General features: G+C 36.5%; 1 non-coding gene across 1 annotated transcript; it reads left to right on the top strand.

Moving 5' to 3' along the window:
- The first annotated feature begins 2,043 nt into the window (after positions 1-2,043).
- Positions 2,044-2,150, top strand: LOC141662445 (small nucleolar RNA R71). Its single transcript, XR_012550561.1, has one exon. It is a non-coding gene; the product is annotated as a small nucleolar RNA R71 (small nucleolar RNA).
- The last annotated feature ends 21,399 nt before the right edge of the window (positions 2,151-23,549 follow it).

Genomic DNA, 23,549 nt, shown 5'->3' with positions numbered 1-23,549 from the left:
TCTAGCAGAATTTTATGCATACAATATGAAGGACTTATCCCCTTGATGTCTGCTATGGTCCATCCTATAGCCGATTTGAATTCTCTCAAAATCCTTAAGAGCTTGTCTTCCTCACTACCTGAAAGGTCAGCTAAAATAATAACAGGTAACGTAGATGAATCACCTAAAAAAGCATACCTCAAGTGTTCAGGTAATGGTTTGAGCTCTAAGGTAGGCGCTTCCTCTATTGATGGTTTGAGCTTCCCTTCAGCGTTCTTGAGGTCAGAAGTACCAAGAGATTCAAATGGTATATCCAGCTTTCGCTTCCAGGGAGAAGCGTTCAGATATTGTAATTGCTCGTTGCTATCTTCATCATCACTGTCAAATTCCCCCACTAAGGCCTTTTCCAATGCATCAGACATTAGCATGTGATCGAGTTCCGAAGTAACCGCAGAATCAATCACATCCACTTTTAAGCACTCCTCATCTTCTGTAGGGAATTTCATTGCCTTGAATACGTTGAAGGTGACATCCTGATCTTGGACCCGCATAGTAAGTTCCCCTTTTTGCACATCTATCAAGGTACGACCAGTAGCCAAGAAAGGCCTCCCCAAGATTATGGGAATCTTCTTATCTTCCTCAAAATCCAGAATAACAAAATCTGCAGGAAAGAAGAGCTTATCCACCTTGACGAGCACATCCTCAACTATGCCCCTTGGGTAAGTAATGGAACGGTCAGCCAATTGTAGCGACATGTATGTGGGTTTTGGATCAGGCAGATCCAGCTTTTTAAAGATCGACAAGGGCATCAGATTAATGCTTGCTCCCAAATCACAAAGGCACTTGTCAAAAGTTAGATTGCCAATGGTGCAAGGAATGGTGAAGCTTCCTGGATCTTTCAGTTTTGGTGGTAACTTTTGTTGCAGAACCGCGCTGCATTCTTCCGTGAGAGCAACGGTTTCAAGGTCATCCAGTTTCACCTTCCTTGAAAGAATAGTCTTCATAAACTTCGCATAACTAGGCATTTGTTCCAGAGCCTCAGCGAAAGGTATATTGATGTGAAGTTTCTTGAATACCTCCAGAAACTTCCCGAACTGTCTATCCAGCTTTTGTTGCTGCAATCTCTTAGGAAAAGGTGGTGGAGGATAGAGCTGTTTCTCCCCTGTATTAGCCTCAGGCAGAGTGTGTTCAACAGTAGTCTTCCTTGGTTCCGCCGCTTTCTCCTTTTGCTTAAATTCTTCATCTCTAACTTCAGCTTCGACTTCTTTTGCCTTTTCAGCATCAGCTACTTTTCCAGACCTTAAGGTAATAGCCTTGACTTGCTCTTTAGCTTTCTTCCTGCCTGGTACTTCCGTGTCACTGGGAAGAGTGCCAGGTTGATGATTGAGTACTGCATTGGCTAATTGACCGATTTGATTTTCCAAGGTCTTGATAGAAACCGCCTGAGTCTTGCACAACAGCTTAAGTTCCTCAAAATCAGCACTAGTAGGTGCAGCTGCACTTCCCTGTTGAGGATATGATTGTCTTGTAGCATACTGCTGTGGTTGCTGGAATCCAGGTGGGTTAAACTGTTTACTCACTCCTTGCTGATATGGTGGCTGAATAGCATTCTGATTATTCCTCCAGCTGAAATTTGGATGATTTCTGTTGTTAGGATGATAGGTCGCTGGCACAGGCTGCTGTTGTCGCTGATAATTATTCACATACTGAATAGATTCGTTGACAAGAGAACACTGATCCGTAGCATGAGAACCTGCACAAAGCTCACAAACCATAGCTATTTGATTAACTCCATACGTAGCCAAAGAATCAACCTTCATTGATAGCGCTTGGAGCTGGGCTGTAATAGCGGTGGCTGCATCAACTTCCAGAATACCTGCGACCTTGCCTGACGTCATCCTCTGAGTTGGGTTTTGATGCTCATTTGCAGCCATCATCTCGATAAGATTATACGCCTCAGTATAGCTTTTAGCCCATAAGGCGCCTCCAGCTGCTGCATCGAGCATGGGCCGAGATTGGGCCCCCAAACCATTATAAAAACCAGTGATTACCATCCAATCTGGCATTCCATGATGTGGACATTTTCTCAACATTTCCTTGTAGCGTTCCCAAGCCTCGCACATAGATTCTGTAGGTTGCTGCGCAAACTAAGTAAGAGCACTCCTCATAGCAGCAGTCTTTGCCATTGGATAAAACTTCACCAGAAACTTTTGCGCAAGATCTTGCCACGTAGTGATGGACCCAGCTGGTTCAGAATGTAACCAGTCTTTAGCCTTATCCCTCAGTGAGAATGGGAAGAGCCTCAACTTGATAGCCTCATCAGTCACGCCATTATACTTAAAAGTGCTGTAGATCTCGACAAAATTCCTTATGTGCATGTTGGGGTCTTCAGTTGCCGCTCCTCCAAAAGAAACAGAATTCTGCACCATCTGAATAGTGCCCGGCTTGATTTCAAAGGTGTTAGCTTGAATAGCCGGATGAAGGATGCTTGACTGAATATCATCAATTTTAGGCCGAGAAAAATCCATAAGAGCTGGATCAGCTTGAACAATATGATCTCCCATGTTTACTGGTTCTTTCTGCTCAGTTCCTGAATCCGAATCCTCAAAATCTAACTTCTCCGGTGTATCAAGAACATCATCTTTCTCCTCAGCTGTATCTAAGGTCCTCTTGCGAGCACGAGAACGAGTTTGCATAAACGCTTGCTAAAGTACCTGAAACACAACCGAAAGAGTAATTAACTACTACGTCCTAATCACTGAGTCCTAATGACCAATGATGGTAAGTACATAAACTAAACAAATACGCCGAGTCCCCGGCAGCGGCGCCAAAAACTTGTTAGGGCGAAATCACGCACTAATATTCACGCAAGTATACGCGTTCGCAAGTAATATAGAATACTTTCTAGTTCGTTCCCTCAGAGACTCAGACTAATTTATTGTCTAATTTAACTCACTCACCAATGTATGACTACTTCTCAATGTTAAGATAATAACACTTAAAATTGTTGATTAAATATTAACTATAATTAACTACTTAATTAACCACTTAACTAACACTTCAATTTATCAATAATAAAACACTCATGAGATCACAACTTCATTATTACTTCCTTCTATAACCATTGTTATTACCTTTAGCATGTGACAGTGATGATATTAATCGAATAACACGAAACTGATAAAAGCCAACTTTCATTGTACTAATACCATTCTACCAAACATCCACAATTAAGATAGAAGTTGAATAGTCATCAATTATGTTGAGTTCCTATATGTCTACAGAAATTGACAACACAACGATTTAAGCACAAGTTATCCCTTTTTGATTACATAGGGCAAATAAAACTGTTAGAGTTACCCACTAATCATGCACAACGTACATGAACCTATGCTAGCATGGCAAGTTCTAAATCTCAAGATCCACCGTCGCTTCACAAGAGATTAACACCCTATCTTATATGTTCGCGACGCACATAAGACGAATACGCACAACCAATACTAGATATCATGCAATTATCACATACTAAAGTATTAAACAATTAACTAAAGAATTCCATAATAAATCCGTTGCAACCCCATGATCACGATTAGCCCATAATAGAACTTATCGCCATCATGGGTTCATATGAAATCATGATAAACAAACACAAGAAAATAATAACTAAACTGATTAGATTAAAACAGAGTACGTCACAAGAGTAAATAAGTCAAAGCAAGAAAACTAGCATCCAACGTTACAACGAAACAAGAATCACAAGAATATATGCTTCCTCTTCGTTGCTGTGTGCTAAATCAGTCTTCTTCCTTATCTCCTTCGCTTCTTGCAAAACACAATCTAAAACATAATCTCCTCTTAATACTCTGTGAAAAACGTCTCAAATCTACCTATATAATAGTCCCATAAAACTCAGATTACATAGAAGTTGGAAGCCAAACAGAAGTAGAAGTCTAAAATAATATATCTTTTTCCCCAACCCTGCGCGGCCGCTCAGCATTTCTGCGTGGGCGCGCAAGGCTGCTGCGCGACCGCTCAGCATTGTTGCGCGGGCGCGCAGGACCCTTCTGGAAAAATTCCATGTTTGCTCCGTTTCTTCACCGTAATCTGCCCGTTCTTTTCCTCTCGCAATGGTGAACACATGCCAAGGCTTATTCTTGATGATTCCTCCTCCGAAATGCAACTAATACCCTGAAATGCATAAACACTAGAAAAACGCATCAAATACACAAAATACTTGATTTCAAGACACCAATTTAAGCCATTTTAAGACGTTCTAAGTGGTATAAAATGCCACTTATCAAATGCCCAGCATAATAATGTACAGTATGAAAATGACTATATGATAAACTCACGTAAAATATCATATTTGATAATTACGTTTTATTCGAAAATAGTTTCCCTTGGTGATACACACCTTTTACGAAAACAATCATTTAGTGGATTTTATTAACCTGCGAATACCTTAATAGTAAACCCAACACCTAGGCTTGGATTACGGTATTGCATCACAATTCCAATTGGAAGAATAGGACATTCGTTGGAGCCACCGCATACGATGATCAGTCATACTATGATAAAAGTAACCTTTTCTACTAGTAGAAGGACGACACCTTCGTATCCCGGTTATCACCCTTGCCGCATCAGGCTATGTGTCCTCATTTCAGGTATACACACACTTCGCAGGTCCTTAGGTACATATTGTACCGTCTCTTACGGTACCAACAGTCTATCCAATACACGAAGTACTTGGATCCTATCCCTCCCTTGTCCTTTAGGAAATCCTATCATATCTCGAGAAATCGAACCACATTGAAGTTCCCCCAAGCATTTTTCTTGTTGATAGGCATAGTTTTACTTCATATATATATGTACTTCCGAAAGTTTTCGGAGGAAGTACTAAGGATGTGAGTTGACCGTTGTCAACAGATAATTAAATGGGGGGGAGTTTCTCTTTGAAACTATATTCAAAATAAAAAAAAATAAGTCGAGATAATATTCTCCGACGATCTGTAATTATTCGAATGATTTTCCGAAAATCAGAAAGTATTTTAAATCAGGTTCTACGATTTTAAATCAAAAATAAACCCTTTAAGAAATAATAATTTATTAAATGATAATTGATGAATAATTAAACCTCGAATGACTTTACTTTTAAAAGAATATTGAAAAAATATTCCTTAACTTATTTATGTTTAAGTAGTTAAAGTAATCCTTGGTAGATATAAGTAATCAAGTTTAAAACAAATAATTGTTGGAGTATACTTCTCCTATTCAAAATGAATATCAGAAATAATATTCATTGTTTGAGTGATTAAATATAGTTGAGGGAATACGATCTTTGGAAATCATTTTAAATAAATTTGAGGTATTTAATAATTCGCAAGTGGACATCGAGTCCTTTGGAATAAAATAAATACGGACTTTCGATCGTCCAAAATATCCCCGGGATGATTCCCGGGTATTTACTATAATATACATACCGACCGACTCTCGGTCTATAATATACATGTCACGCTACTCTCTAGAGTTAACATTTCTCAAATATAACAACTCCGGAATACTTATGGGTTTTTATAACCTTACACCGACCAATCCTCGGTCTAAATATCTCGTTTCAAATCCGGTACTTCATTATACCAAAATAATCATATCTTATGATTCAATATATAATAATTTATAAATCACCGTAAAACATTTATCATGCATATATTGCAGTATTTAAAAGCAATCACAACACAACAGTTCTAAAAAGGTAGGGTTTGAAAACTTGTCTGGAGTCCAAGGCACGTTTCCCCGACATCCTCTAATTCCGGGTTTTCTAATCAACAAACATCATAATCTTAATCAGTATTCCCACTTTCATCACCAACTTATATTCCTAATAATTTCAATACTTCATAACTTCCATTATTTGACCGTCTCGAAATAAGTATCACTCCTTGGTCGAAACGGACGGTCAAAGTGGTCTTCTAAAATTGACTTTACAGAATATTACTATTACGCGGCTTGCACTCTATCATTTTTTAATAAATCTTAAAATTAATATTTTAATACGAAACCACCTCGAGGAGCTTCTTGAGTGATTTTAATATTTACCCTAAAAGTTTCATTTTGATAAAATGAATTTAATTAGGTGAAAAGCATTTCAAAAGTTCGGTCAACTACGGAGTTTTACTATTCAAACCGCTTTTACTAAAACGTTGATATCTCTCAAAACGTTAACTCAATTGATGCACCATTTTCGCGTGCGCAATCTAGACAAAATTTATAACACATCATTGGAAAATAGTTTTCTGGTAACAGGGGTGAAAATCCCGAAGTGACAGTTTCCTAACAGGGGGCTGTTTTGACATTCGTACTCCGCACGACCTCGACTCCGACATTTTTACAATATTGAAAAATCAACATTTGTACTTGAAATTTTTATGAAAGATAAAAAACTATATTTCTTAATCTCTGTAAAAATTTCATGATTTATGAACATTTTTAAGTTGATCCTTTATATTTTCAAAGTTCGTAATTCGTAGAAGTTTTTGTCGCGTAAATCACTTTTAGTAAAGCGACCATAACTTTTGATCCGTAAATTGGAATCAAGCGATTCGAGTGCCTAAACGATCCTTATAATATTTTCTATAATAATCAATGGTTATTTTTCAAGAAACTATAGTTTACATCTTCAGGACTTTCTGCAGAAACTTAAAGTTATATTTTATTCATTTTAACGAGATTACGGTTACGATTGGAGTTTCGTTTACGTCTTAAATCATTATACTACCACCAACAATCAACATATCATCATCAACACACTAAATACTATCAAAAACATAATGTTCTAGAGGCAACAACAATCAACACTAAATCTACTTAGCTAAACATCAAGATTACAACAATACTCCCACCAAAACTATGTTTACAACTAAATACTAAAAGGTTCTTGAACTTAAATCTTAAATAAAGTTGGGTCAAAGATTTTTACCTTTCTTGAGAGCTTTAGATGTGTTCTGGATGATGGTGAAGTCTTGGGAATGCTTAATATGGTTTTGGAACCTAAAACAACCATTGAAATCATGAAATCATAGAAGAGTTACTATTCATACTATTCATTCTCAACTTTCTTGATTTTATTTCACCCATCAAACCTTGATAAAAAGAGCTAAAAGATTTATATTACCTTAGTTTGGTTGTTAGGAAGCTTCAGAATTAATGGGAGGATTTATCCATGGCTAGAGCTTGAGATTTTGAATTTGATTCCCTTGGTTTTTGATGAAGGGCCGAATGGAGAGAAGTGGGAGAGAAAGAGAAAGTTCTTGGTGATGCTTCTTGGTTGCTTCTTGGAATGATGCAAGTGATAGATTGTGATATCTTATATTGATTTTTATTCTCTAGTTTATATCCTAGTATTTGATTTATGTTGCCAATCTTGGAGACAAATCTAGCTAGCATGTGGTAGATTACAAGCTAAGCCACTTGCTTAGCCCCTTTAGCTCACTATTTGCTTAGGCTTGGTTGATCATCATATCTCTAGCTCACTATTTGATAAAGTAACCATGGTTACTGTCTTACCATGGTTAGTTAGTGTGTTACGTTTATTTAATCGTTTACGTGTTCGCTCGGTCGCTTAAACATTTTCATAATACTTCCTCGTAAATGGTTCGCGACGTAATTCCTTTCGTATTTATTCCTTATGTTTTGAATTATCATAATTGGATATAAATCCGTAGGGTTTTAAATTCATAATTATATTGTGATTCCCGTAATCCTCGATGATTCGTAAATATGGTCATTTTTCAAAGTTCGTTTTCTTCGAAAACTAATAACGTTTACATACACTCATTTGGTACGTATAATCATAATATCAACTTCGAATCTCATTTTCTCATGCACAACATAGTGTGGGCTAAAAAGTTTTTTCCGTCTGTTCGGGTTACTATTCATTAGGCATTTTACAAGGTCTCAAAAATTCGAGTTGTTATATTACTATTCTAAAAGGTCTTTTACTGACGTCAAAAATTTGGGTTCTTACACATCCCTTAATAAAATATATTATATGTATGTAATAAATTATGCAGGTACAGAGCATGGTATCGTAACGACCTAAATCCAGGTAAGGTGGGTTTGGGAGCATTACAGGGATGGTATCAGAGCTGTAGTTATATTACCTAGGATACGCGGTACCTTAGGTATATAACTCTATAGATATATATATAAATATACGAGTAATAATAACGACAATGAACACCTAGAGTATAGGATACTCGATAAAAATAAAAGATAATTATTAAAAGCGATCGCTTACGGTCAAACGATATAAAGAATAGACATATAAGTAGATAAATTTATGAGAATAATATTATAATAAAGCATAAAGTGGAAGCTCGATAATAATTATTTATAATTTTCCTTTATAGATGGCAGGCCATAGATCAGCTAGAGACAAATCACATACTCCCTTTCCACGAGAGGGTGTGGACTCTAGTTTAGACACAGATCCTTCAGAGGCTTACATGATAGTATCTAGCGACTCAGAGACCGATCCTCACGAGACATTCAGACCTCCGACTTTGGATTCAGATGACACTTCAGTCCAGGAGATACCACATCCACCTCATGTTGTTGTAGATCTTGTGGATACTCCACCACAAGATATAGCTTTTGGGTCTCCAGTGGACCAAACTATAGATGGGACATTGACTCCTACTTTCAGATCTCTATCTCCTTTCACTACACTACCATCTCTTACTTTGCCGGTTTCTACACCGGTTATCTCTACTGTTGTTACTCCTTTGCGCGGGGATGATCCTGCGTTGGTCGAGTTGGTGAGACACTTTCACCTGACTTTTCCAGTTACTTCTTCTGTGATTCTTGGTATGCCGGTATCAGATAGGTACTATTTTGAGTCTCTTCTACCTGGGACTACTCCTTATACTATTGGTATGGGTACTTCTAGTGCTATGACTGTAGATCTTGTCGCTGTCAGTCAGGGATCCCATATTTCATTAGCTGCCATATCACCAGCCTTGGTCTCTATTATGGTCACACCCATTCCCGTTTGTGACACTGCTCCTGCTACCCCACCAATACCCCCTGTTGCTGCTGCTCCCGATCAGTGGATACCACTATTTATAGATCTTGTTACTCAGATGGGTTACCAGTTAGAGACTATTCCTGCATTCATATATGATGAGCTCAGGGGTGCATATGATGACCTGTTTGTGCGGTATAGAGATGTTTTTGTGACTAGGGAGGCTTTGATTCGGATGATTGCTGACAGGACAGTTCCTCCACCAGCTGACGATGACTATGTCCGTAGGAGTGTTGTGTATGAGATTATGTCACAGACTGGTGCTTCTGTGGTCACTGGGATGCAGAATGAGGTTGATAGTCTTCCATCCACTAGTTCTGGGGCTGTTAGTAGGGATGAAGTGTCCAGGATTCTCAGAGATGGTCGTATCGAGTTTGTACGCCGTGTGGGCGAGCTGTTTGGCCCCCGATGATGGAGTATCCATGACTTTGACTTTTGGGAGAGATGGCATACATACATATCTGCTTGTCTAACTCCATCTTTTACTAGACGGTATATATATATATATATATGATAATATTAGTTGAAGATCGGGAATAGGTTTCTTTTGTATAGCTTGACTTGACCAGACAGCTGCAGACTTTTTTTTTAGGCATGATGTAGCTACCCGCTGAAGACCTTGATAGGTTCTTATATGTATTCTAGACTGATGTAGTAGGCTTTTCCGATGTATTCACACTTATGACTCTGGATGTATTATGTTTCTGGCTGTACCGTACTCTATTCCTGTAATAACCCCAATTTTTGGAAATTTTTGAAACCCTTATGAATAGTATTTTTGCTGAATGAGAAAACTTTTCATGCCACACTATGTAGGGGTTCTGATATGGATATTCTGAGATTTTATTAGTACTTTATATGGGATATAAGTGTATGTAAAGATCGTCAGACTCCAAATTCAAACACTTTGATTTTTCCCGGAAATCCACTAGATACGAAAAGAATTGAGTATAAGGTAACAAGATAAGAAGGATTTAAATTAAAGGATTATAAGAGAGGATCATAAAAGGAATATAATATATTGAGAAAGGTTAAGGGAACCTAAGTAATAAGATCCCGGGTATGATCCCTTAAACGATAAACGAAAACGAAAGTTAAGCGAACCGTATAACATATCAGCGGTCATTAGGCAAACAATTAGGAAGTTAATCAAAGGGATTAGAGAGAGTGATGTCACCCAACCAATGGGAAGAGGACAAAGAGGGAAGGATGACACCACATGATGACATAAGCATGACATAGGAGGGAAGGAGGTGTGGTTGGCTATTAACCACACAATTTGCAAGGTTAATAAAGTAATTAACCAAAATCTAAACAAAAACAACCAACCAAAAGCAAAACACAAAAATCATTTCATCTTCTTCAAGCCTTTGCTCTCGGCTTTTCTTGTTTTCAAAGAGAAGAATTTCAAAAATCCAAGATCCAAGCTTCCTAAATTGGTGAGTTAATTCTCTAGTCTTCCTTATGCATAGTTATGGCTACCTTATGAGTTTAAGCCTCTAATTCATTCTCAATCTTCTCCAATAAATCAATGAAGAAGACAATGAATAGTGATTTCAAAGTTTTTAACTTGATTTTCTTACTTTTCCTTTAAGATCCAAGCATTCCTAAGACTCCTCAAGGCTTCTTAAGGCTTCATAGCTACTCCCACCACTTCAAGGAAGGTATATCATCTCCAAACCCTAGCTTTAATTTGTATATTAGGTTGATTATGGTTGTGAGGGTAAAGAGTAGCTTGAAACTTGTTTGTTTAAGAGTTTGGGTTGGAATGGTGGTGGTTGATTTGTTGAAATCTTAGGAGTTGGTTAAAGAATGTAGTATAGTTTAAATTCAAGTTTTGGGATTAAGTAAATTGATTATAATGAGTTGATTTGGGGCTGTTGTAATGTAGTTTAGATGGAGGTTTGATTGGGTTGTGAATTGGAGTTGAAATTGTGGTTGTTTGAATTGGTTTAAATTTGGGAAATCGCGTAAACATAGCCGTCGTAATGTCCGATTTACTTTAGACTGCTTTTGTTCCTAACATTAGGACCCGAGAACCTCCTGCTAGATTTTGACCATTGCCATGTTTAGGTAGTTCATGATACGAGCTTCGTTTTGATATGTAGTTCGTTTGATTCCGATGTACGGTTTAGGAGAAACGACCGTTTTAAGTAACGGCGTTTCGCGAACAAAACATTATCCCTCGCCTTACTTTGAAACATTGGTTAAGGACCCTAAAGGACTAAATGGAGTATGAATCATTTATGTAAAATGTATTAGGCAAATGGTAAGGCACTTGCAAAAGAATAGCTTTAAAACTCGTAATGGGTAATTTATTAAAAATGGCGGAGCTGAGGGTACTCAAGCGACTTAAGTAAATCGTTAAGCGCAAAACGAGCGTTAGAGTCTGAGTTAGTTAGAGTATAGATTTACAAGTGACTTTGGTTTAATTCCAACTTACTTGTTGCTTATAGGTTACCAGACTCGTCCCGAGCCATTCGTAACCCCCAGTCGCTCAGGCAAGTTTTCTACCCGTTATACTGTTGTTGTGATGTATACATATGTATATGCCTTATCTTGTGATAGATGCATAATGGTTAATTAGCAAATTCTTGCGATATATTGTTGCATGTGATATGGTATATATGCATGCCTCTTTCGTATTCTTGATACATATATCTGTTGATTCAGTTGATAATACCTATGCTAGAGATAAGCGGTATTTGAGTTTACCCTTAGTATAGGGGATCAAAAGGTGAACATATTTCTAAACCGGGAGTCGATGTTCCCGAGTATAATATATATATTTTTATATATATATGGTTATAGTTTTCAAAACTATTAATCGAATAAGGTTTATTCGATAACTTTAAGTTTATTTTATTATATGAATATTATTTCGAATATTCATTCGAGGGCTTATGACTCCTTTATTTTATTATATGAATATTACTTGAATATTCATCTGAAGACTTATGACTCCTTTATATTACTTAATGAATATTACTTGAATATTCATCTGAGGACTTATGACTCCTTTATATTACTTAATGTATATTACTTGAATATTGATCTGAGGACTTATGACTCCTTTTATTTTATTTTATGAATATTATTTATAATATTCATTCGAGGTATTATGACTCCGCTTATTACTGAAATATATTCTTTATTTTATTAAAGAATAAGGTGTCAATAATCAAACTTATTTTCGATTATTCAAATAAAGATAGTACTTTTATATAAATATATCTTTGGTTATTTAATACTCCTTTCAAGTATAAGTCTTACAACTTCTACTTCAATTATTTGTATAAAGATTATTCTTTATGGGAATATTATTTAAATAATAATATTCAGATATTTTCTAAAAATATTGGGACTGATTTGCTTCATTAAATCAGCATTACTCCAAACACTCTTTAAAGTGTTTTCGAGTCTTCAAAATGATTTTTAAAAGTTAGAGCGGATCCCAAAACTCATTTTTATATTTAAGATCTTCCTTTTAAAAAGGAGATTTAAATACTCGCTTAAAACCTGAGGGATCCGGCTCTATGGTGTATTTTATATTCGCAACAAGGTTGCAGTTTTGGTAAATGAATTGATTACTTACCCAACGTTCGGGAAGTAAGTCCATCTATTGAGTCGGCATAAGCAACATGGGCTCAGTGGGCGTCCATGATAGTGTAAGTGGCTCAGTGGGAGTCCATCAAATGCATAAGTGGCTGAGTGGCAGTCCAGCATAAGGTCCTATTGCGACCAGGGTGATGACTAGTGGGGAATTCGTCCATCTACTAGTAGAAAAGGTTACTTATTGGTATCTTTGCCTGATCAGCAAGATATGAGGTTTATGCCAAAATTCTTTCCTTTCCAAATTTATTGGATATTGCAATTCTGTTCATACTTTACATGACAGAGGTTTTCAGGAAACGGTATATATATAGGTGTATATATATATCGGGACTTAATGAGGTATATCATAACTTCATTTCCTTCAAAATATTTGAAAGATTGAATCTATACAAGTCTTATCTTGTAGTCTCATCAGTGTGATGAACTTTTGAAACTAATTATAACTTGAACGGTGGTAGTTCAAGTAGTATTTGGAAAAGATATAAGTATATTGGAGTATCTGGTAACTTCATCTTTTAAACTTATATCTAGTAAATGATTATCTTATGCATGACAAAGATTTTCAGAAAAACGTTGAGACAAGGTTAGATATATGAGATCACCTTGCAACGATATTTTTATACAGTTATACACTGGAACTCTGTGTGTATTATGCATGGAAGAGGACTTCCCATATTTTGAAAAGTATATGTGTATATATATATACTGAATATTTTGCGACTTCATCGCATTAAGATATCAACTTGGTTCATTTCTTTTAACCAAGACTTTCATGAGTACTATGAGAAGGCTCATATATTGTTAATCATTATACATATTATTTTGGTGGGCTTGCTACTCACCCTTGCTTCTTCTTTCATCACACAACATCAGATAGATAAGATGAACAGGACCAAGCTCCCAATTCGCAAGCGGATAGGAAACGTACCGTAGCTTTCTGGAAGCGTTGAGGCCGCTGTAGCTGAGGTAGAAATTACCAATAGGCTAAGTTTTCAACTAATAATGTACCAGACTTATGTATATCATGAATTGTAATAATGGCAAAGAAATGTAAATTTATTCAGAAACATGTTTAAGGTGCATTGGCATATAATTGTGGAATAAAATGACTTATAATTATTTTTGGATATTCATCTCTGAGACTATAACTTGTGGTGTGTGTGTTTATTGTGGGGTCACAGTACAGAGTAGTTGATTATTTATTAAGATTGGGTGTTATTAAGGGAAATGGAACTCGTGACAACCCGGATCCCTGACCCTGAATTTGGGGGTGTTACAGAAGTGGTATCAGAGCTAAGCGTTATAAACCTCAGAGATGATGTGACGTTAAGATAATAAGTTCACTAAGATAATAAGAACTCTTGCCAAGTTCATAGTCGGACTACCTAACGTAGTACTGACAGTTAAAACCCTTATGGAAACCCTTATAAATATCGTGATAGTAGCGTAGTTCGTTATCGTATATGGTAGCGGGACTCCGAACCTTGAGGTTGAGAAGTGACAGCGCGATGATGTTTTATTACTAATTGGAGATCGGATTGTGGATCCGATAGAGCGTCCTAACGCAGGACCGGATGATGTTCATATTGAGGATGTAATGGTTGAGGATGTTGTCCTAGATGGGATTGTTGATGAGGAGGATCTCGTGGAAGTTTCTAACAAGAATGAATAAAGGACCATTGTGGAATTGATGACCATGGTTAGGGAAACTACCAGAGGTAGGATTGGCCGGTCACTACCAGAGGTTCGTTCAAGTTTGTAAAGATAGTAGCCCCTTTAACGCGGCTTACTCGTAATACTGAGAAGTTTGAATGGACAGAGAAATACGAGAAAAGCTTTTAACAACTAAAGCAAAGGTTGGTGACGGCCCCTATGTTGGCATTGTCGGATGGAAAAAGGAGATTTTGTGATTTGTATTGACGCTTCGCATAAGGAACTAGGGTGCTTCTTATACAGCACAACAAGGTAATCGCGTACGCGTCAAGACAAATAAGGGAATTTAAAATTCGATATCCCCACCCATGAGCTTGGGCTCATGGCAATAGTTTTGCCCTAAAGATTTGAGGCATTACTTGTATGGAGAGAAGTGTGAGATTCACAAACCATAGGAGCTCTAGTACATTTTTACGTAGAAAGAGCTCAACATACGCCAGAGGAGGCGGTTAGAGCTAATCAAGAATTATGATTGGGAGATTCTTTATCATTCGGGGAAAGCCAATGTGGTGGCTGATGCCCTTAGTAAAAAGGAGAGACCCAAGATGATAATGTCTTTGGGACAGTTTATAAGAGATTTTGAGAAAATGGAAATAGAAGTGAAGGTAACCGGAGCCGGTACCGAAAAGCTGTTTGAGATTGCAATACAGACCGAATTTTTGGAAAAGAACATATTGTGCCAGAAAAAGTGATGAATGAAGGCAGAGAGTCAATGACTGGAGAAGAGATCCACACCGAGAAAGATGATAAGGGGATAGTGAGGTGTTCCTACAGAAATTGGGTTCCAAAAGTTCAAGAGCTTAAGGATGAGAACTTAGATGAGAGCCATAGTTTGAGGAATAAGATTTAGGGCAAACCCTGAATGTGATAGTCAGGGAGGTTGCCATCAGGAAAGAAAGAACCCATAACATAATAGAGTGGAAAACAAGGTTTTTAATGTATAAGATAACCCCGATTATGGGAGAAGGTTGAAACATTTCATACTAAGGAAACAGAAAGTCGAGTAAGGAAAGGAGACCCGAGATGGTACTCCTATACGACAATTTATGGACCAGTCTAGACAGAACTTAGACTATTATCCCCAACCACCACCCTGAGGAAACAATGCGGTGAGAAATTCTTTCAGGACCTTTAAGTTGCTAAGCTCTCAGAGTTCCAAGGAACAAGCGAACCCAGTAGAGGCGAGAGCCTGGCTAAAGAAAATATAGGAATCATTTGAGATTCTAAATGATGGACGAATCACAAAAGACTGTTTTTGTCACTTACCCTCCTAAGAAAGAGGCCACCCGCTGGTGAAAGGCCAAGGAAGGCACGGAGCAAGAGATTATAATAAACTGATTTAAGTTCAGGCAATTATTTTCGGGAAAGTACTTCCCAAGGTTATGGAGGTAGTGTAAAAGCTTTGGAGCTAGAACAAAAGCGGATGAGTATGATGAATTATGAATCTAAGTTGTAAAAGTTATCAAGATTCGTTCTGAGGACACGAATCCAGAATGACGGGATATTTGAAATCAATGCTTATGTTGTGTTGGTTCATGAAATAATGATAAGGGAAAGGAAAATAAAAAGAAACTGAAGTGGAAAGGAATATAAAGGCAATAGAGTTTGAGGAATGATAAGGAAGTTGGGTATGAGGAAACCCTAAAGACTCGTAGCAATAGAAATAGAAAAGTATGTAATCGTCAGGATGAGGGTGATTCACCATGAGTTAAATTGATGGTTGAAGGCATAAGAGATAAATATATTTTATCCCCTGTAAGTTGGGAGGATTTGAGGAAACCTTGAGATAGTTCGAAGGATAAATATTGAGACACGGATAGACTGAGGAGACAAGGAAGTAAGAAATTAGGAAAATTGGATGAAGGAAGTGACCTTCAAGAATGTGAAGTGTAAGACCGGTGGCATGATACCCAGAAAGGGAGACGCCAGGTATGAGAGATATCCCAACATTGAGATGACTGTTGAGATAAACAACAAAAGTAAATAAGGAATTATTAAGAAGAAGTTCACGTTAAACACGATCAATATCTTCCAGAACATCCTTGTTATCGTTACCAAATTAGGCAAGACAAGCGGATAATCGTTGTTATCTTTTGGAGGCCATATTGATTGACCCTATTTTGAATACAGATGTTATTGTGAAATTAGGCATATACTATCGAGGTGGGAATGATTGAATAAGATACCCTTGTCAGGGATATATGACTTGATTTATCCATGGAAGGATGCAGGTACCTTTTAAAGGTGGAATTAAGGATAGAACATCGGTAACTTAAAATGAATCCTAGGGGAATGCATAAAGGTTGGCATTTCACCCTTAATAGGGACATCATGAGTTTTGACAGTATGAATTAGGAAAGGATTAAGGTAATAACGACCTTTAAGGATCAGTGGAGAAATTTTTCAGAAGTATATAGACTATGATTCTGGTATTAATAAATGGTATCTTGATATGCCCTGTGCCTAGGGTGTACCTGATAAAGGATTTAAGGATAACCTTAAGAGTTTTACAAGGAGAAAGGTAATATTCAAAATTCTCAAGAATAGAAATGTTGATAAAGGAAATATGACGTAATTATAATGATGCCAAGTGGGGCACGTGTTAAACCACGAGAAGGTATGGATCGAACCAGTAATGGTCGAAATTGTTCAGGGCAATTAGTACTTAAGATAAAAGATGTTCTAATTATGATTGAGAGTCAGTCATGACAGTGGTTAACCTCTAAAGACTGACGCAATAACTTATAGAAAAATGGTGATTTTTTTTTTACTCATCAGATTTTAAGGAAAACATCTTCACATAAGCTGTGACATTGACTGTAAGGAAATTTTACTATCAGGAAAGGCCAAAGAGGTGGCCGACACTTTAAAGGTAAGAGGATAATTATTGGCGCTTGTGCCAAAGGAATACAGTGATGATGGTTAAAGCTATGAAGGTTGTATTATGGTTTGGAAGATTGACATTCCTTCTGATGACTGTGCAATACCCAACCGTAATAGTAGTTGGTAAAGGTTTAATTCGTGTAATCGCCATGAGCGGGCTATCTATCTTAGAAGGTATTATCTTGAGAATGAGCCTGGACCATGTTTCAAAAGGACTAAATGAACCTTTGAGTTAAGTCTTCTATCGAAGGCATATGATTAAGAATGGTATTAACCTGCTATCGTTACTTTGATTGAAACTCTTCTGCAATTTTATCTACTTCATGTCATGAAAGTACGTCAGAGTTTGGAGTGTTCTTCATGAATTGTGATTGGTGGTTATGTTAACTCCTTAGGAGAATTAGATACGAGATGTATGGACTCCGTATGGTTAGCTATTAAGACTTCATGGAAAATGAATGACTACAGTAGGTCAGTGGTGGACCATAGTAAGGCAGCAATGATTCTGCGAGTAATGAGCTGATTACAACCGTGAGAGTTGTATTGGAATGGGTGTTGAGATTGAGTACCACTAATCGGGTCGTGGTAGTGTATAAGTTATCATTGATAGACTAATTAAGTAGAGTATCTGCCTATTGAATATTATTCTTTCTTATCAATAGAGAGTCGTATTACTATACGAGGAAGGTTGCGGTGCAAGCATAGAATTCTATTAACGATGATGTATAAAATGAGATTCCAGATTCGATTTTCGATGTCGAGGGAGTTTTATAGGTGATTGAGTATAAGCTCGAGGAAGAGCATGGGTCCGTAGAATGATGGGTGGAATAATAAATATTTAGGCATGTGAAATACGATGCTATAATACTTGATGTTGATATAAATACACATATGTTTTGTTCTCCTATGACAAACCTCTATAGTTCAGAGGTAGATTCCAAGCCAGATATTTTGTGGTAGTATATTTTATATATATACAATTCTCTTCAGTTCGTTCTTTTCTCTCCTTTTCATTTCATATAAGCTGAGAAGAACAACCCTTCCAGAAGAGGAGGTATTGCCGAATGACTATCTATCTGTGTGATAGAAGCCTAGTAGGATACCATCTATTATTTAATTGCTTGTCAAGTACTAAAGGCTAGCCACCTTCTGTACTAACTATGCGATATAACAAGTGTTCATGATCATAGTGATCTCTCAACAAATTCCTTTACTTCTATATGATTAATCAAATTTTGGAAAATAGAAACAACTGAAAAAGGAGTAATAAAATGGTGGTAGTATGCGGAATGGAAACACATTCGTGATACTAAGGTTGATGTGGTTATTAAAAGGTTATAGAACGCTAACGAGCAGAATTATAACCAGTATAATATTAGAAACGGAAGGTAGTAGCGACTACGAACTGGAAAAGAATGGGTAGTGAGAAGCAAAAGCTATAATGCTAGAAGCTATAATGAGAGTCTGTGCAATAGACTTGAAAGAAATTGGAATGATCACATAACGCGGATTGAGTTTTCTCACGACAATAGATCATATGTCAGTATTGAGATATCGCCATATGAGATTTTTGAGGGAAGACAATGTCGATCTCCCTTATGTTAGGATGAAGTTGTAGAGCGCAAGATGCTCGGACCCGCAGTAGTCCAAAGGACCAGGGATATAATAGATCTAATCAGAGGACGACTGGTAGTAACCCAAGATGGACATAAGAGGTATGCTGATTTGACACGAAAGGACAAGGAATGGGAAGTAGGGGACCTAGTGTTGTTATAGGTATTCCCTTGGAAAGGAAGGAAGAGGTTCGGAAAGAAATGAAAGCTAAGTCCACGAATTGTTGGACCCTTGGATATATTAAGACGTATTGGGAGGATAGCATATGAGCTAGCCCTAACCCCGAACATGTAGAAGGTCGTAACGTGTTTCACGTATCAATGTCAAGGAAGTGTAATTCAGATGCCAGATAAATAGGGGCATATGAGCGCATAGATATGCAACCCGACGTAACCTATATGGAGCAACCAGGAAGGGTTATAGATTGAAAAAGGAACAAGTGCTTAGGAGAAGGATTATCAAACTATTCAGAGTTTGATGGAAGAACCACAATGTGGGAGAATTTCCTTGAGAATTAGAAAGTGTAATGCTAAGAGAGTATCCCTATTCATTTTCTATCTGATTCCGGGACGGAATCCTTTTAAGGAGGGGAGACTGTAATAACCCCAATTTTTGGAAATTTTTGAAACCCTTATGAATAGTGTTTTTGCTGAATGAGAAAACTTTTCATGCCACACTATGTAGGGGTTCTGATATGGATATTCTGAGATTTTATTAGTACTTTATATGGGATATAAGTGTATGTAAAGATCATCAGAATCCAAATTCAAACACTTTGATTTTTCCCGGAAATCCACTAGATACGAAAAGAATTGAGTATAAGGTAACAAGATAAGAAGGATTTAAATTAAAGGATTATAAGAGAGGATCATAAAAGGAATATAATATATTGAGAAAGGTTAAGGGAACCTAAGTAATAAGATCCCGGGTATGATCCCTCAAACGATAAACGAAAACGAAAGTTAAGCGGACCGTATAACAGATCAGCGGTCATTAGGCAAACAATTAGGAAGTTAATCAAAGGGATTAGAGAGAGTGATGTCACCCAACCAATAGGAAGAGGACAAAGAGGGAAGGATGACACCACATGATGACATAAGCATGACATAGGAGGGAAGGAGGTATGGTTGGCTATTAACCACACAATTTGCAAGGTTAATAAAGTAATTAACCAAAATCTAAACAAAAACAACCAACCAAAAGCAAAGCACAAAAATCATTTCATCTTCTTCAAGCCTTTGCTCTCGGCTTTTCTTGTTTTCAAAGAGAAGAATTTCAAAAATCCAAGATCCAAGCTTCCTAAATTGGTGAGTTAATTCTCTAGTCTTCCTTATGCATAGTTATGGCTACCTCATGAGTTTAAGCCTCTAATTCATTCTCAATCTTCTCCAATAAATCAATGAAGAAGATAATGAATAGTGATTTCAAAGTTTTTAACTTGATTTTCTTACTTTTCCTTTAAGATCCAAGCATTCCTAAGACTCCTCACGGCTTCTTAAGGCTTCATAGCTACTCCCACCACTTCAAGGAAGGTATATCATCTCCAAACCCTAGCTTTAATTTGTATATTAGGTTGATTATGGTTGTGAGGGTAAAGAGTAGCTTGAAACTTGTTTGTTTAAGAGTTTGGGTTGGAATGGTGGTGGTGGATTTGTTGAAATCTTAAGAGTTGGTTAAAGAATGTAGTATAGTTTAAATTCAAGTTTTGGGATTAAGTAAATTGATTATAATGAGTTGATTTGGGGCTTTTGTAATGTAGTTTAGATGGAGGTTTGATTGGGTTATGAATTGGAGTTGAAATTGTGGTTGTTTGAATTGGTTTAAATTTGGGAAATCGCGTAAACATAGCCGTCGTAATGTCCGATTTACTTTAGACTGCTTTTGTTCCTAACATTAGGACCCGAGAACCCCCTGCTAGATTTTGACCATTGCCATGTTTAGGTAGTTCATGATACGATCTTCGTTTTGATATGTAGTTCGTTTGATTCCGATGTACGGTTTAGGAGAAACGACCGTTTTAAGTAACGGCGTTTCGCGAACAAAACATTATCCCTCGCCTTACTTTGAAACATTGGTTAAGGACCCTAAAGGACTAAATGGAGTATGAATCATTTATGTAAAGTTTATTAGGCAAATGGTAAGGCACTTGCGAAAGAATAGATTTAAAACTCGTAATGGGTAATTTATTAAAAATGGCGGAGCCGAGGGTACTCGAGCGAGTTAAGTAAATCGTTAAGCGCAAAACGAGCATTAGAGTCTGAGTTGGTTAGAGTATAGATTTACAAGTGACTTTGGTTTAATTCCAACTTACTTGTTACTTATAGGTTACCAGACTCGTCCCGAGCCATTCGTAACCCCCAGTCGCTCAGGCAAGTTTTCTACCCGTTATACTGTTGTTGTGATGTATACATATGTATATGCCTTATCTTGTGATAGATGCATGATGGTTAATTAGTAAATTCTTACGATATATTGTTGCATGTGATATGGTATATATGCATGCCTGTTTCGTATTCTTGATACATATATCTGTTGATTCAGTTGATAATACCTATGCTAGAGATAAGCGATATTTGAGTTTACCCTTAGTATAGGGGATCAAAAGGTGAACATATTTCTAAACCGAGAGTCGATGTTCCCGAGTAATATATATATATTTTTATATATATATGGTTATAGTTTTCAAAACTATTAATCGAATAAGGTTTATTCGATAACTTTAAGTTTATTTTATTATATGAATATTATTTCGAATATTTATTCGAGGGCTTATGACTCCTTTATTTTATTATATGAATATTACTTGAATATTCATCTGAAGACTTATGACTCCTTTATATTACTTAATGAATATTACTTGAATATTTATCCGAGGACTTAGGACTCCTTTATATTACTTAATGAATATTACTTGAATATTCATCTGAGGACTTATGACTCCTTTTATTTTATTTTATGAATATTATTTATAATATTCATTCGAGGTATTATGACTCCGCTTATTACTGAAATATATTCTTTATTTTATTAAAGAATAAGGTGTCAATAATCAAACTTATTTTCGATTATTCAAATAAAGATAGTACTTTTATATAAGTATATCTTTGGTTATTTAATACTCCTTTCAAGTATAAGTCTTACAACTTCTACTTCAATTATTTGTATAAAGATTATTCTTTATGGGAATATTATTTAAATAATAATATTCAGATATTTTCTAAAAATATTGGGACTGATTTACTTCATTAAATCAGCATTACTCCAAACACTCTTTAAAGTGTTTTCGAGTCTTCAAAATGATTTTTAAAAGTTAGAGCGGATCCCAAAACTCATTTTTATATTTAAGATCTTCCTTTTAAAATGGGGATTTAAATACTCGCTCAAAACCTGAGGGATCTGGCTCTATGGTGTATTTTATATTCGCAACAAGGTTGCAGTTTTGGTAAATGAATTGATTACTTACCCAACATTCGGGAAGTAAGTCCATCTATTGAGTCGGCATAAGCAACATGGGCTCAGTGGGCGTCCATGATAGTGTAAGTGGCTCAGTGGGAGTCCATCAAATGCATAAGTGACTGAGTGGCAGTCCAGCATAAGGTCCTATTGCGACCAGGGTGATGACCAGTGGGGAATTCGTCCATCTACTAGTAGAAAAGGTTACTTATTGGTATCTTTGCCTGATCAGCAAGATATCAGGTTTATGCCAAAATTCTTTCCTTTCCAAATTTATTGGATATTGCAATTCTGTTCATACTTTACATGACAAAGGTTTTCAGGAAACGTATGTATATATATAGGTGTATATATATATCGGGACTTAATGAGGTATATTATAACTTCATTTCCTTCAAAATATTTTAAAGATTGAATCTATACAAGTCTTATCTTGTAGTCTCATCAGTATGATGAACTTTTGAAACTAATTATAACTTGAACGGTGGTAGTTCAAGTAGTATTTAGAAAAGATATAAGTATATTGGAGTATCTGGTAACTTCATCTTTTAAACTTATATCTAGTAAATGATTATCTTATGCATGACAAAGATTTTCAAAAAAATGTTGAGACAAGGTTAGATATATGAGATCACCTTGCAACGATATTTTTATACAGTTATACACTGGAACTCTGTGTGTATTATGCATGGAAGAGGACTTCCCATATTTTGAAAAGTATATGTGTATATATATATACTGAATATTTTGCGACTTCATCGCATTAAGATATCAACTTGGTTCATTTCTTTTAACCAAGACTTTCATGAGTACTATGAGAAGGCTCATATATTGTTAATCATTATACATATTATTTTGGTGGGCTTGCTGCTCACCCTTGCTTCTTCTTTCATCACACAACATCAGATAGATAAGATGAACATGACCAAGCTCCCAATTCGCAAGCGGATAGAAACGTACCGCAGCTTTCTGGAAGCGTTGAGGCCGCTGTAGCTGAGGTAGAAATTACCAATAGGCTAAGTTTTCAACTAATAATGTACCAGACTTATGTATATCATGAATTGTAATAATGGCAAAGAAATGTAAATTTATTCAGAAACCTGTTTAAGGTGCATTGGCATATAATTGTGGAATAAAACGACTTGTGATTATTTTTGGATATTCATCTCTGAGACTATAACTTGTGGTGTGTGTGTTTATTGTGGGGTCA

The sequence above is a fragment of the Apium graveolens genome, chromosome 5, assembly GCF_009905375.1.
Source record: "Apium graveolens cultivar Ventura chromosome 5, ASM990537v1, whole genome shotgun sequence".
In the NCBI taxonomy this organism is placed as follows: domain Eukaryota; kingdom Viridiplantae; phylum Streptophyta; class Magnoliopsida; order Apiales; family Apiaceae; genus Apium; species Apium graveolens.
Note: the sequence above shows the minus strand (reverse complement) of the source record. Positions and strands in the feature narration are given on the sequence as shown.